Genomic DNA, 13050 nt, shown 5'->3' on the forward strand with positions numbered 1-13050 from the left:
CCTTGCTCTCAGTAAGCACCCTTTTCTGGATATCCATGTGGTCGGCAGAAATAAGCCTGGAACGCTCTAGCGGCAGTTCGACCAGTTAGGTCCTTAACTGGGACAACCACCATGAATCTTGAATAGTGGTCTACTATGGTCAACGCGTAGGCGTACCCACTTCGGCTGGGGGTGAGCTTGACATGGTCCAGGGCGACCAGCTCCAGCGGCTGATGTGTGATGATCGGGTGTAGGGGCGCCCTCTGGCTGGCCTCGTCCTTCCTCCTCAGCGTGCAAGGACCACACTCTCGGCACCAGGCTTCTACCGACTCCCCGCATCCCACTCCAATAGAACCGCTCCTCTCAACAGCATCTCCAGCTTCTTCCATCCGAAGTGTCCGGCACCATCATGGTATGCCCGCAAAACAGTGGCCACATCAGCTTGGGGAATAACCAACTGGCAGATTTTCTCATGAGTCTTCGGGTTGATCAGCTCACGGTACAGCTTCCCCTTGATGTAGATACAGCCGTTTCCGTTTCCTTCCACAAGCGTTGAGCTTCAGCTGGGGCGGGCAGGGTCCATCCCAACAGCGCCTGTGTTCCACCAGGGTCTTGACGAGGCGGGACAGCCGGCGCCTGGTTTTTGAGCTTCCTGCCACTCCTGACTGGGGCTGTGGATCCAGGTTCACCCGTTGTTGGTGGACCTGTACCTTCTCCGTTGGGGGGCCGGTGAAATGCAGGCAACTCGATCTCTTCGAGGTCGTCATCCTCGCACCCTTCTTCTGACAAATGGGGCATCCGAGAGAGTGCATCAGCATTAATGTTGACACGACCAGCTCTATACTTGATAGTGAAGTCATAGTTGGCTAGCCGGGCCACCCACCGCTGCTCCAACGCGCCCAACTTGGCCGTGTCCCGGTGAGTCAACGGATTGTTGTCCGTGAAAGCGGTGAATTTTGCTGCGGCCAAGTAGTGGCGAAACCGCTCAGTGATAGCCCATACCAATGCCAGGAGCTCGAGCTTGAAGGAGCTGTAGTTCTCAGGGTTCCTTTCAGTTGGCCGAAGCTTCCGGCTAGCATAAGCAATCACTTTCTCCTTCCCATCCTGGACCTGGGACAGGACTGCCCCAATCCCACATTGCTGGCGTCGGTGTAGAGGATGAATGGGCAGCCATAGTCAGGATACGCTAGGACCTCTTCCCCGGTCAAGGACGCTTTCAGCTGGCAGAAGGATTCCTCATGCCTTTCTTCCCACACACCAGTGGTGCTCCGATGGGTCTACCACCTTTGGTCTGCATCAACAAGAGAAAAGAATGTGCGAAAAAAGTGGGATCACCACAATGAATAAATATACAAAAATATCTTTATTATAGAAATAGGCACAAATACCAACAACCGATTAAAATCAATTAAAAAAGCAAAACAGCTTATGGGAAACACACATACTGAGAGTGCCAATGGTCTGACACCCAAAGAATACCTCACACCCTCAAAGAGCCCCAACCCCACAAACATATAATAATGCAATGATTTAAGACACAGTGTCCATAAACTGGGACCACCAAATAAGCAGATGGAAAATGCAAAATCAATCAGACAGATCAGAGTCCCAGTAGATGCCGTGGTGGTTTGGCAATGCAGCAATGTCGCCACCAATAAGCATGATTTAAAGCAAAAATAGCCCATACAATACCACCTACGGATGGACACACAACGGGGTGCAGGCAAGGAGTGGAGGGGTGAGGTATGAGCCCCACGCGTATCGCTACAAACAAGGTGTAGCTTCCTCAGGGGAGATGTGCAATGATGGAAGCAATGTGCCTTTTTATTTAGTACAACATAATTAGAACATAATTACTAAATTGCCTACCAGCGTGTGGAGAAAGAGGCAAGGAAAGGTTGCTGTGGAAATGGAAGACGCCCGATGGAAGCTGCCATTTTGCCACGTGATCACAGTCATGTGAATGGGAAAGAGCCACAGGAAATGTAGTATGCGCATGCGTTCGCAACATCAAATAGCAAGCGGCGTAGATAATCATACTAGCAGCGTAAAGCATCGTAGCCGGCGCAGTGCGCAATAAGCAGATGCTGAAATAGATGGTCCCCACACATATTCCACCAACTAGTGTGAAGAATACCACTAGTTGCGCAAATATCGTAACCGGCGCATGCGCAATAAGCTGAAACGCCGAAAACAAGCAGAATGCCAAGATAAGTTGTTACTGCGCATATTCAACCACCCACGAACTATATTTAGATTTAAACACAGGTGCCATATAGGCTATTGTTTTACATTATTTGGGAGAAGAAACAAAAATCAAAAATACAAATGGATCAATACAAATAATATGTAATATCAACAAAATATAACTCAGTGGTTAATAAAACATGGAATAAATCACCCTTTTTTTTTTTTTTTTCTTTCTTTTTCTCCCCTTTTCCTTTCTCTTTCCTGCCATATAAAGCCCACCAAATCTTATCATATGGTGCAACCATGGTCATATTATAGGCACTAAAGGGCCATTAAGCAGCATGTAATGCTATATAGAACCATATAATGTACCAATGACAGAGAGATATGAAAATATGTACAAGCCTGCACCCTTTCTGCATACAGGACCAGGCAAACCGGAAAATCAAGCAGTTTGTTTACATACATAGGCTGCTGCACATACATGCATTACCCAAAATATATATATAATGTACCGGATCACGTGGCAAAAGACAAACAGGGGGTGAAGGGGGTATATATACAGACAAAGCATTACAGATACAGTAATACAAAAAAATATATACAAAAAAAAAAAAAAAAAAAAAAAAAAAAAAAAAAATGAAGGTCAAACAAGAAGACTCAATCCAATTCCTTTCTTCTTAACGTTGTAACCATGGAAATGTCAAGATGCAGGCGATCCAGCAATCCATCCTATCGATTTTTAAACAGGAAAACTGCCAACTAGGATAGAATGTAAGAATAATTTAGTAAAGCTGGAACAAGAAAACAACAAGAAGAGGCCAACAATGGAGACCCCCAAAAAATTTTTTTTCGAAGAAAAAGAAAGAGAAAGGCGCCCCGACCACCCTGGATAGAATAAGATAACCAGAGAAACCCATCCAATCATGTGGAGATGGGCCATACCCGAAGGCCAGAAAAGAACACCGAAACCCAAACTGAGCGTTGAACCAATGCTGCAAAACAATGTGGCAACGTGGACAAAGGCCCAATAATCAAATAATGTATAAAAAGGCCCCTTGTCCACGGTGCCGTCCATGAAAAAATCACAGACGCCATTCTTATTTCTTATAGAAGCCTGTGAACAGAAGCTCCTCATTTAGTCCGTTAGGAGAAAGGCTCCGTAATTGGTAGATCCATCTTGCCTCTCTTCTCAACAATTCATCCGACAATCTACCTCCACGAATGTTAGAGGGCACGGACTCCAACACCAAAATCCGGACACCCTGTAGCGAGCCATTATGCATTTCCAAAAAATGTTTTGCCACTGATGTGATAGGCTTACCTTGGGCCTGATCTTTCTTTGCTCGTCCAATATCCGAGAAATGGTGCTGTATCCGCCGTCGAAGCTCCTGAGTGGTCTGCCCCACATATAGTTTCGGACAACCACATGTGAAGACATATACCACGTTCCTCGTCCGGCAATTGGAATAAATCTTAGTCGTTATGGACCCTGGAAAGATGGAAATTTCAATGCGTCTATTGGCAGCCATAAAGGGACAAATAGTACAATCTCCACAGGGAAAAGAGCCAATCAATCTGTGCCCTCGACCCAAGGAGACGGTAGGCCTAAGAAAATGGCTGGAGGAGAGGATATCTTTTAAATTCTTGGCCCGTTTTGCGGTAAGCTTAGGGCGGGTACTGATAAATGGAACCAACCTGGGTTCGCTCAGTAGTATATCCCAATTCTTCTCCAAAATCCGCCAAATCTTATCCCAATGGTTGTTATACGCAGTGGTGAGATTGATGGTGCAAGGCTCACTGCGTTGTTTGCCCCGAAAGGTATCAGACCTCGGAATATTGGCAGAATGTTCAAAAGCCTTTGTAACCACTTTGCGGGGATAGCCTCTTTGAAGAAAGCGTGTGGTGAGTGCCTGAGCTTCGTTCCTGAAAGTGATGGAATTAGTACAATTGCGGCGTACCCTGAGGAATTGACCCCTGGGTATGCCATCACGTACATGCCTGGGGTGGAAAGATGAATAGTGTAATACACTATTGGTCGCAGTCTGTTTCCGAAACAGGGAGGTAACAACACGATTTCCTTCCAAGGAGATCTTCAAGTCAAGAAAGTCCACAGAAATGGTCGAAATACTCGATGAGAGCCTAATGTGCCATGGATTATCATTGAGTTGAGCGATGAATTCTTCACAGGATGATCGATCACCTGTCCAAAAAAACAAGACATCGTCTATATAACGAAACCATTTCACCACGTTGTGCTGGAAGGGGGCGGTGAGTGCCACATGTGTCCCCTCCCACCAACCCAGAAAAAGGTTGGCATAGGAGGGGGCACAACGGGCACCCATCGCGGTCCCAGAAACCTGCTTGTAGAAAACACGATCAAAAACAAAAAAACTATTGTGTAGGACAAGTTGTAACAAATCCAAAAGAAAAGAATCATGCTTTCTGTCACCTGTGGACCGTCGATCAAAGAAGTAGGTGACTGCCTGAAGCCCCAAGTCATGTTCGATGTAGGTGTACAATGACTCGACGTCCATGGTGACCAATAAAGTACCAGCATTCAGTTCAACTTGTTCCAATTGGGTGATGAGATGTGAAGAGTCCCTGACGTAAGAGTCGAGAGCAAAAACATAAGGCTGCAAATAAAAATCCAGGTAAACACACACACGTTCATAAAGTCCCCCTATGCCCGAAATTATTGGCCTACCAGGTGGGTCCACCAAGGACTTGTGCACCTTGGGGAGCATATAAAATGTGGGTGTGATGGGAAAACGTGTTGTGAGAAATTCTCTTTCACGTTTAGAAATTATGCCCAAATCAAAAGCTCGACCCAATAGTCTGTCCAACCGTTTTTTATAGGAATCAGTGGGATCCGAAGGGAGAACCGCATAGGAGGTTGAGTTCTTAAGCTGCCTATGGGCTTCCTTGGTATATAGATCAACAGGCCACAACACCACATTTCCTCCTTTATCAGCCTCTCTTACAATGAAGGTGTTATTCTTTTTAAGATCAGACAAGGCTCTCTGTTCAGCAGCAGTAAGATTGTTCTGCTGGAAAGGAACAATCTTAAGTTTCTGTATGTCACGACATGTTGTCTCATAGAAAATTTGTACTGCTGGGAACAGAGAGAAGGAGGGTGTGGCTTGTGATGGTAAGCGGGATGTAAACGGGATCTTCTTACCTCCTAGGTCCCCACTTTCTTCCAACAGATCCAGCAAATCACGGAAGACTTGTCTATCCTCTGCAGGTAGAGTATCAACGACACCTGGTTGATGATATAAAAGTTTGAAGACCAATTGCCTGCAGAAGAGGTATACATCCTTGGTGAGCTCAAATTTGTCAAGCACTTTAGTGGGCGAAAAGGAAAGGCCTTTGGATAGAAGGCTGACTTCATCAACAGACAAATGGTAATCAGTCAAATTAATGATCTGCAAGTTACCTTGTGGATCAATCTCTGGGTCAGCACACAAAGTGCTTGATTCCATCACCATTTCTTCCTGGTATTGTGCCTGGTCACCCTGTTGGACGATGGAAGCCACTGTTTGCGTTTCGTTTGGTTCAACACAGCACCTGATGGATTTGCTGGATTTGCGTCTGCCTCGTCGGGTGGGCCTTCTCGATCGCTGGTGTCCGAGGACAAAAAATCACTGGAGGACAAGTCCCTAGATGACATATTGGAAGGAGTGTGACCCATTCCACCAGGCCTCCGGGACCTCTGGTTGCCATGGTGTGTCCACCTGAAGGCGGAGCCATTCTCAAAATCTTTCTTATCCCTGAAAAACTTTTGTTTTTTGCCCTTGATAATATCCCTTTCATACTTATCGACAGATTCCTTAAGTTGTTGTTTTTTTTTTTTTTTTTTGTATATATTTTTTTGTATTACTGTATCTGTAATGCTTTGTCTGTATATATACCCCCTTCACCCCCTGTTTGTCTTTTGCCACGTGATCCGGTACATTATATATATATTTTGGGTAATGCATGTATGTGCAGCGGCCTATGTATGTAAACAAACTGCTTGATTTTCCGGTTTGCCTGGTCCTGTATGCAGAAAGGGTGCAGGCTTGTACATCGAGATCGAGAAGGCCCACCCGACGAGGCAGACGCAAATCCAGCAAATCCATCAGGTGCTGTGTTGAACCAAACGAAACGCAAACAGTGGCTTCCATCGTCCAACAGGGTGACCAGGCACAATACCAGGAAGAAATGGTGATGGAATCAAGCACTTTGTGTGCTGACCCAGAGATTGATCCACAAGGTAACTTGCAGATCATTAATTTGACTGATTACCATTTGTCTGTTGATGAAGTCAGCCTTCTATCCAAAGGCCTTTCCTTTTCGCCCACTAAAGTGCTTGACAAATTTGAGCTCACCAAGGATGTATACCTCTTCTGCAGGCAATTGGTCTTCAAACTTTTATATCATCAACCAGGTGTCGTTGATACTCTACCTGCAGAGGATAGACAAGTCTTCCGTGATTTGCTGGATCTGTTGGAAGAAAGTGGGGACCTAGGAGGTAAGAAGATCCCGTTTACATCCCGCTTACCATCACAAGCCACACCCTCCTTCTCTCTGTTCCCAGCAGTACAAATTTTCTATGAGACAACATGTCGTGACATACAGAAACTTAAGATTGTTCCTTTCCAGCAGAACAATCTTACTGCTGCTGAACAGAGAGCCTTGTCTGATCTTAAAAAGAATAACACCTTCATTGTAAGAGAGGCTGATAAAGGAGGAAATGTGGTGTTGTGGCCTGTTGATCTATATACCAAGGAAGCCCATAGGCAGCTTAAGAACTCAACCTCCTATGCGGTTCTCCCTTCGGATCCCACTGATTCCTATAAAAAACGGTTGGACAGACTATTGGGTCGAGCTTTTGATTTGGGCATAATTTCTAAACGTGAAAGAGAATTTCTCACAACACGTTTTCCCATCACACCCACATTTTATATGCTCCCCAAGGTGCACAAGTCCTTGGTGGACCCACCTGGTAGGCCAATAATTTCGGGCATAGGGGGACTTTATGAACGTGTGTGTGTTTACCTGGATTTTTATTTGCAGCCTTATGTTTTTGCTCTCGACTCTTACGTCAGGGACTCTTCACATCTCATCACCCAATTGGAACAAGTTGAACTGAATGCTGGTACTTTATTGGTCACCATGGACGTCGAGTCATTGTACACCTGCATCGAACATGACTTGGGGCTTCAGGCAGTCACCTACTTCTTTGATCGACGGTCCACAGGTGACAGAAAGCATGATTCTTTTCTTTTGGATTTGTTACAACTTGTCCTACACAATAGTTTTTTTGTTTTTGATCGTGTTTTCTACAAGCAGGTTTCTGGGACCGCGATGGGTGCCCGTTGTGCCCCCTCCTATGCCAACCTTTTTCTGGGTTGGTGGGAGGGGACACATGTGGCACTCACCGCCCCCTTCCAGCACAACGTGGTGAAATGGTTTCGTTATATAGACGATGTCTTGTTTTTTTGGACAGGTGATCGATCATCCTGTGAAGAATTCATCGCTCAACTCAATGATAATCCATGGCACATTAGGCTCTCATCGAGTATTTCGACCATTTCTGTGGACTTTCTTGACTTGAAGATCTCCTTGGAAGGAAATCGTGTTGTTACCTCCCTGTTTCGGAAACAGACTGCGACCAATAGTGTATTACACTATTCATCTTTCCACCCCAGGCATGTACGTGATGGCATACCCAGGGGTCAATTCCTCAGGGTACGCCGCAATTGTACTAATTCCATCACTTTCAGGAACGAAGCTCAGGCACTCACCACACGCTTTCTTCAAAGAGGCTATCCCCGCAAAGTGGTTACAAAGGCTTTTGAACATTCTGCCAATATTCCGAGGTCTGATACCTTTCGGGGCAAACAACGCAGTGAGCCTTGCACCATCAATCTCACCACTGCGTATAACAACCATTGGGATAAGATTTGGCGGATTTTGGAGAAGAATTGGGATATACTACTGAGCGAACCCAGGTTGGTTCCATTTATCAGTACCCGCCCTAAGCTTACCGCAAAACGGGCCAAGAATTTAAAAGATATCCTCTCCTCCAGCCATTTTCTTAGGCCTACCGTCTCCTTGGGTCGAGGGCACAGATTGATTGGCTCTTTTCCCTGTGGAGATTGTACTATTTGTCCCTTTATGGCTGCCAATAGACGCATTGAAATTTCCATCTTTCCAGGGTCCATAACGACTAAGATTTATTCCAATTGCCGGACGAGGAACGTGGTATATGTCTTCACATGTGGTTGTCCGAAACTATATGTGGGGCAGACCACTCAGGAGCTTCGACGGCGGATACAGCACCATTTCTCGGATATTGGACGAGCAAAGAAAGATCAGGCCCAAGGTAAGCCTATCACATCAGTGGCAAAACATTTTTTGGAAATGCATAATGGCTCGCTACAGGGTGTCCGGATTTTGGTGTTGGAGTCCGTGCCCTCTAACATTCGTGGAGGTAGATTGTCGGATGAATTGTTGAGAAGAGAGGCAAGATGGATCTACCAATTACGGAGCCTTTCTCCTAACGGACTAAATGAGGAGCTTCTGTTCACAGGCTTCTATAAGAAATAAGAATGGCGTCTGTGATTTTTTCATGGACGGCACCGTGGACAAGGGGCCTTTTTATACATTATTTGATTATTGGGCCTTTGTCCACGTTGCCACATTGTTTTGCAGCATTGGTTCAACGCTCAGTTTGGGTTTCGGTGTTCTTTTCTGGCCTTCGGGTATGGCCCATCTCCACATGATTGGATGGGTTTCTCTGGTTATCTTATTCTATCCAGGGTGGTCGGGGCGCCTTTCTCTTTCTTTTTCTTCGAAAAAAAATTTTTTGGGGGTCTCCATTGTTGGCCTCTTCTTGTTGTTTTCTTGTTCCAGCTTTACTAAATTATTCTTACATTCTATCCTAGTTGGCAGTTTTCCTGTTTAAAAATCGATAGGATGGATTGCTGGATCGCCTGCATCTTGACATTTCCATGGTTACAACGTTAAGAAGAAAGGAATTGGATTGAGTCTTCTTGTTTGACCTTCATTTTTTTTTTTTTTTTTTTTTTTTTTTGTATATATTTTTTTGTATTACTGTATCTGTAATGCTTTGTCTGTATATATACCCCCTTCACCCCCTGTTTGTCTTTTGCCACGTGATCCGGTACATTATATATATATTTTGGGTAATGCATGTATGTGCAGCAGCCTATGTATGTAAACAAACTGCTTGATTTTCCGGTTTGCCTGGTCCTGTATGCAGAAAGGGTGCAGGCTTGTACATATTTTCATATCTCTCTGTCATTGGTACATTATATGGTTCTATATAGCATTACATGCTGCTTAATGGCCCTTTAGTGCCTATAATATGACCATGGTTGCACCATATGATAAGATTTGGTGGGCTTTATATGGCAGGAAAGAGAAAGGAAAAGGGGAGAAAAAGAAAGAAAAAAAAAAAAAAAAAAGGGTGATTTATTCCATGTTTTATTAACCACTGAGTTATATTTTGTTGATATTACATATTATTTGTATTGATCCATTTGTATTTTTGATTTTTGTTTCTTCTCCCAAATAATGTAAAACAATAGCCTATATGGCACCTGTGTTTAAATCTAAATATAGTTCGTGGGTGGTTGAATATGCGCAGTAACAACTTATCTTGGCATTCTGCTTGTTTTCGGCGTTTCAGCTTATTGCGCATGCGCCGGTTACGATATTTGCGCAACTAGTGGTATTCTTCACACTAGTTGGTGGAATATGTGTGGGGACCATCTATTTCAGCATCTGCTTATTGCGCACGCGCCGGCTACGATGCTTTACGCTGCTAGCATGATTATCTACGCCGCTTGCTATTTGATGTTGCGAACGCATGCGCATACTACATTTCCTGTGGCTCTTTCCCATTCACATGACTGTGATCACGTGGCAAAATGGCAGCTTCCATCGGGCGTCTTCCATTTCCACAGCAACCTTTCCTTGCCTCTTTCTCCACACGCTGGTAGGCAATTTAGTAATTATGTTCTAATTATGTTGTACTAAATAAAAAGGCACATTGCTTCCATCATTGCACATCTCCCCTGAGGAAGCTACACCTTGTTTGTAGCGATACGCGTGGGGCTCATACCTCACCCCTCCACTCCTTGCCTGCACCCCGTTGTGTGTCCATCCGTAGGTGGTATTGTATGGGCTATTTTTGCTTTAAATCATGCTTATTGGTGGCGACATTGCTGCATTGCCAAACCACCACGGCATCTACTGGGACTCTGATCTGTCTGATTGATTTTGCATTTTCCATCTGCTTATTTGGTGGTCCCAGTTTATGGACACTGTGTCTTAAATCATTGCATTATTATATGTTTGTGGGGTTGGGGCTCTTTGAGGGTGTGAGGTATTCTTTGGGTGTCAGACCATTGGCACTCTCAGTATGTGTGTTTCCCATAAGCTGTTTTGCTTTTTTAATTGATTTTAATCGGTTGTTGGTATTTGTGCCTATTTCTATAATAAAGATATTTTTGTATATTTATTCATTGTGGTGATCCCACTTTTTTCGCACATTCTTTTCTCTTGTTGATGCATACTAGTTTTCTAATGTGCTAAGTGGCTTTGATCCCCTCATATTTTTCATTAATCTGTTTTGGTGCCCTCCCCTCCCACTGTTGTACCACCTTTGGTCTGTCCCACGAGGAGATCTTGCATGGGGGCAGCCATCTTCGTGTACCCTTTGATAAAGCGCCGGTAGTACCCCACCAGACCCAGAAACTGCCTTACTTCCCTCACTGTGGTTGGTCTCGGCCAGCCTTGGATGGCAGTGATCTTCTCAGGGTCGGGGGCGACACCTTCTGCACTTACCACGTGCCCCAGATACTGCACTCTGGGCTTCAGCAGGTGACACTTGGAGGGCTTTAACTTCATCCCGTATTTGGCAGGGGACACGAACACCTCGGCCAGGTGCTCCAGATGGGCTTCATACGTCTGGGAGTACACAATCACATCATCCAAGTATAGTAGGACGGTCTCGAAGTTTAGATGTCCCAGACAGCACTCCATCAGCCGTTGGAAGGTTCCTGGGGCATTGCACAGCCCGAACGGCATACTATTGAATTCACAGAGCCCCATTGGGGTGGTGAAGGCGGTTTTCTCCCGGTCCTCCGGTGCCACTGCCACTTGCCAGTATCCACTGGTAAGGTCAAGGGTAGAAAAGTAATTCGCAGTCCTCAGTGCGGCCAAAGACTCTTCAATACGGGGCAGCGGATAAGCATCTTTATGCGTTATCTGGTTAATCTTCCGGTAGTCCACACACATCCGCATGGTGCCATCCTTCTTCTTGACCAGCACCAACGGGGCAGCCCAGGGACTACAGCTGTCCCGAATAACCCCTGCCTCCTTCATGTTCCTCAACATATCTTTGGCGCACTGATAATGCGCAGGGGGAATAGGCCTGTACCTCTCTTTGATAGGGGGGTGCTCACCGGTGGGGATGTGGTGTTGGACCCCCTTAATCTGCCCAAAGTCTAAGGGATGTTTGCTGAAAACTTGCTCATACTCCCGCACCACCCTGTTCACCCCTTCTTTGTGATGTGTAGGGGTATCGTCAGTGCCCACATGTAGCTGTTGGTGCCACTCATTTAACTCCCCTTGAGGCGGGTGAGTGCTGGCAGTAGGTGGAGAGACCGGGGGAGCTGCCTCGTGAATCGTGTGGGGATCTAGGGTGAGCAGTTTGGCAAGGGTAGCATACCGGGGAAGCCTGACTTCTTCCTCCCCACAATTCAGCACCCTCACGGGCACTCTCCCCTTCTTTACATCTACCACCCCTCGGGCGGCCATTACGATGGGCCAGTGTTCAGAGGGCATGGGCTCTATCATGGCAGGGTAGTCACGCCCCTGGGGTCCCACTGCCGCTCTACACCAAATCATCATTTCACTCCTAGGGGGTACAATCAATGGAGCAGCATCCATCACTCTCACTCCACCAATCTCTCCTCCTGTTGAGTTCACATGTTGGCGGTACATCAGGGCTCGGATCTCACGCTGCACCGCTCTCTGCCAGCTTCCCGCCGCCGTGGCGGCCAACTGCTGCAGTAGGGCCAACACATTACCCATGCAGTGCTCCATCACATTGGTTCCTAGCACTATCTTCGGGTTATGGTCACTGGGTTCGTTCATAATCACAATCATACCCTGGTGTTGCAGTTCAGCTCGCCCCACAGTCATAGCCAGTTGTTTATACCCCACTTGGGTCAATGGGAGTCCATCAGCGGCAATCAGTGTTATACTAGTATCTGGGGGTGCCAGCTCGTCTGTCCCCCAATACCGCTGGTATAAGGTGTATGGTATGGTGGTTACCTGTGATCCAGTGTCCAAGAGAGCCATCACCGGGATGCCGTCCACAGCCACGGGAATGATGGGACGGGCACCGATATACCGGTCCCGCCAGTCTGGAGGGCCGCGGGGTTCTACTCCTGAGGATTGGCCCGTGGCCCCAGGGGTTGCTCGTTTAACGGGCACTGTCGGAAGTAATAGCCAGGCTTGTTGCACTTGTAGCAGGTTGAAGGCCTGTTCCGTGAGTTGTTAGCACTCCTCCGCTGCATCCAGGGAACATCCTCAGGGCCGTCGGCTAGCTGTATCCTGGGTGGAGACTGGGATCTGGTCAAAGGTTGGAGTGCAGCAAGAATCTTGGCGAGGTCTCCGTCCATGCGGCGGACCTGGGCTGCTAGTTCTTCCATTGTGCTGCTGGAAGCTGCAGGTCTTGAAGGGGCTGGTGGAGCAGGGGCCACCACGACGGGGGCTGTCTCAATGGGCCACGAGGCTGGCTCCGAGATTTCCGAAGCTGGGGGTTGCAGTGCTTTAATGGCCCGTTCCTTTAGTACA

The sequence above is a fragment of the Anomaloglossus baeobatrachus genome, chromosome 2, assembly GCF_048569485.1.
Source record: "Anomaloglossus baeobatrachus isolate aAnoBae1 chromosome 2, aAnoBae1.hap1, whole genome shotgun sequence".
NCBI lineage: Eukaryota > Metazoa > Chordata > Amphibia > Anura > Aromobatidae > Anomaloglossus > Anomaloglossus baeobatrachus.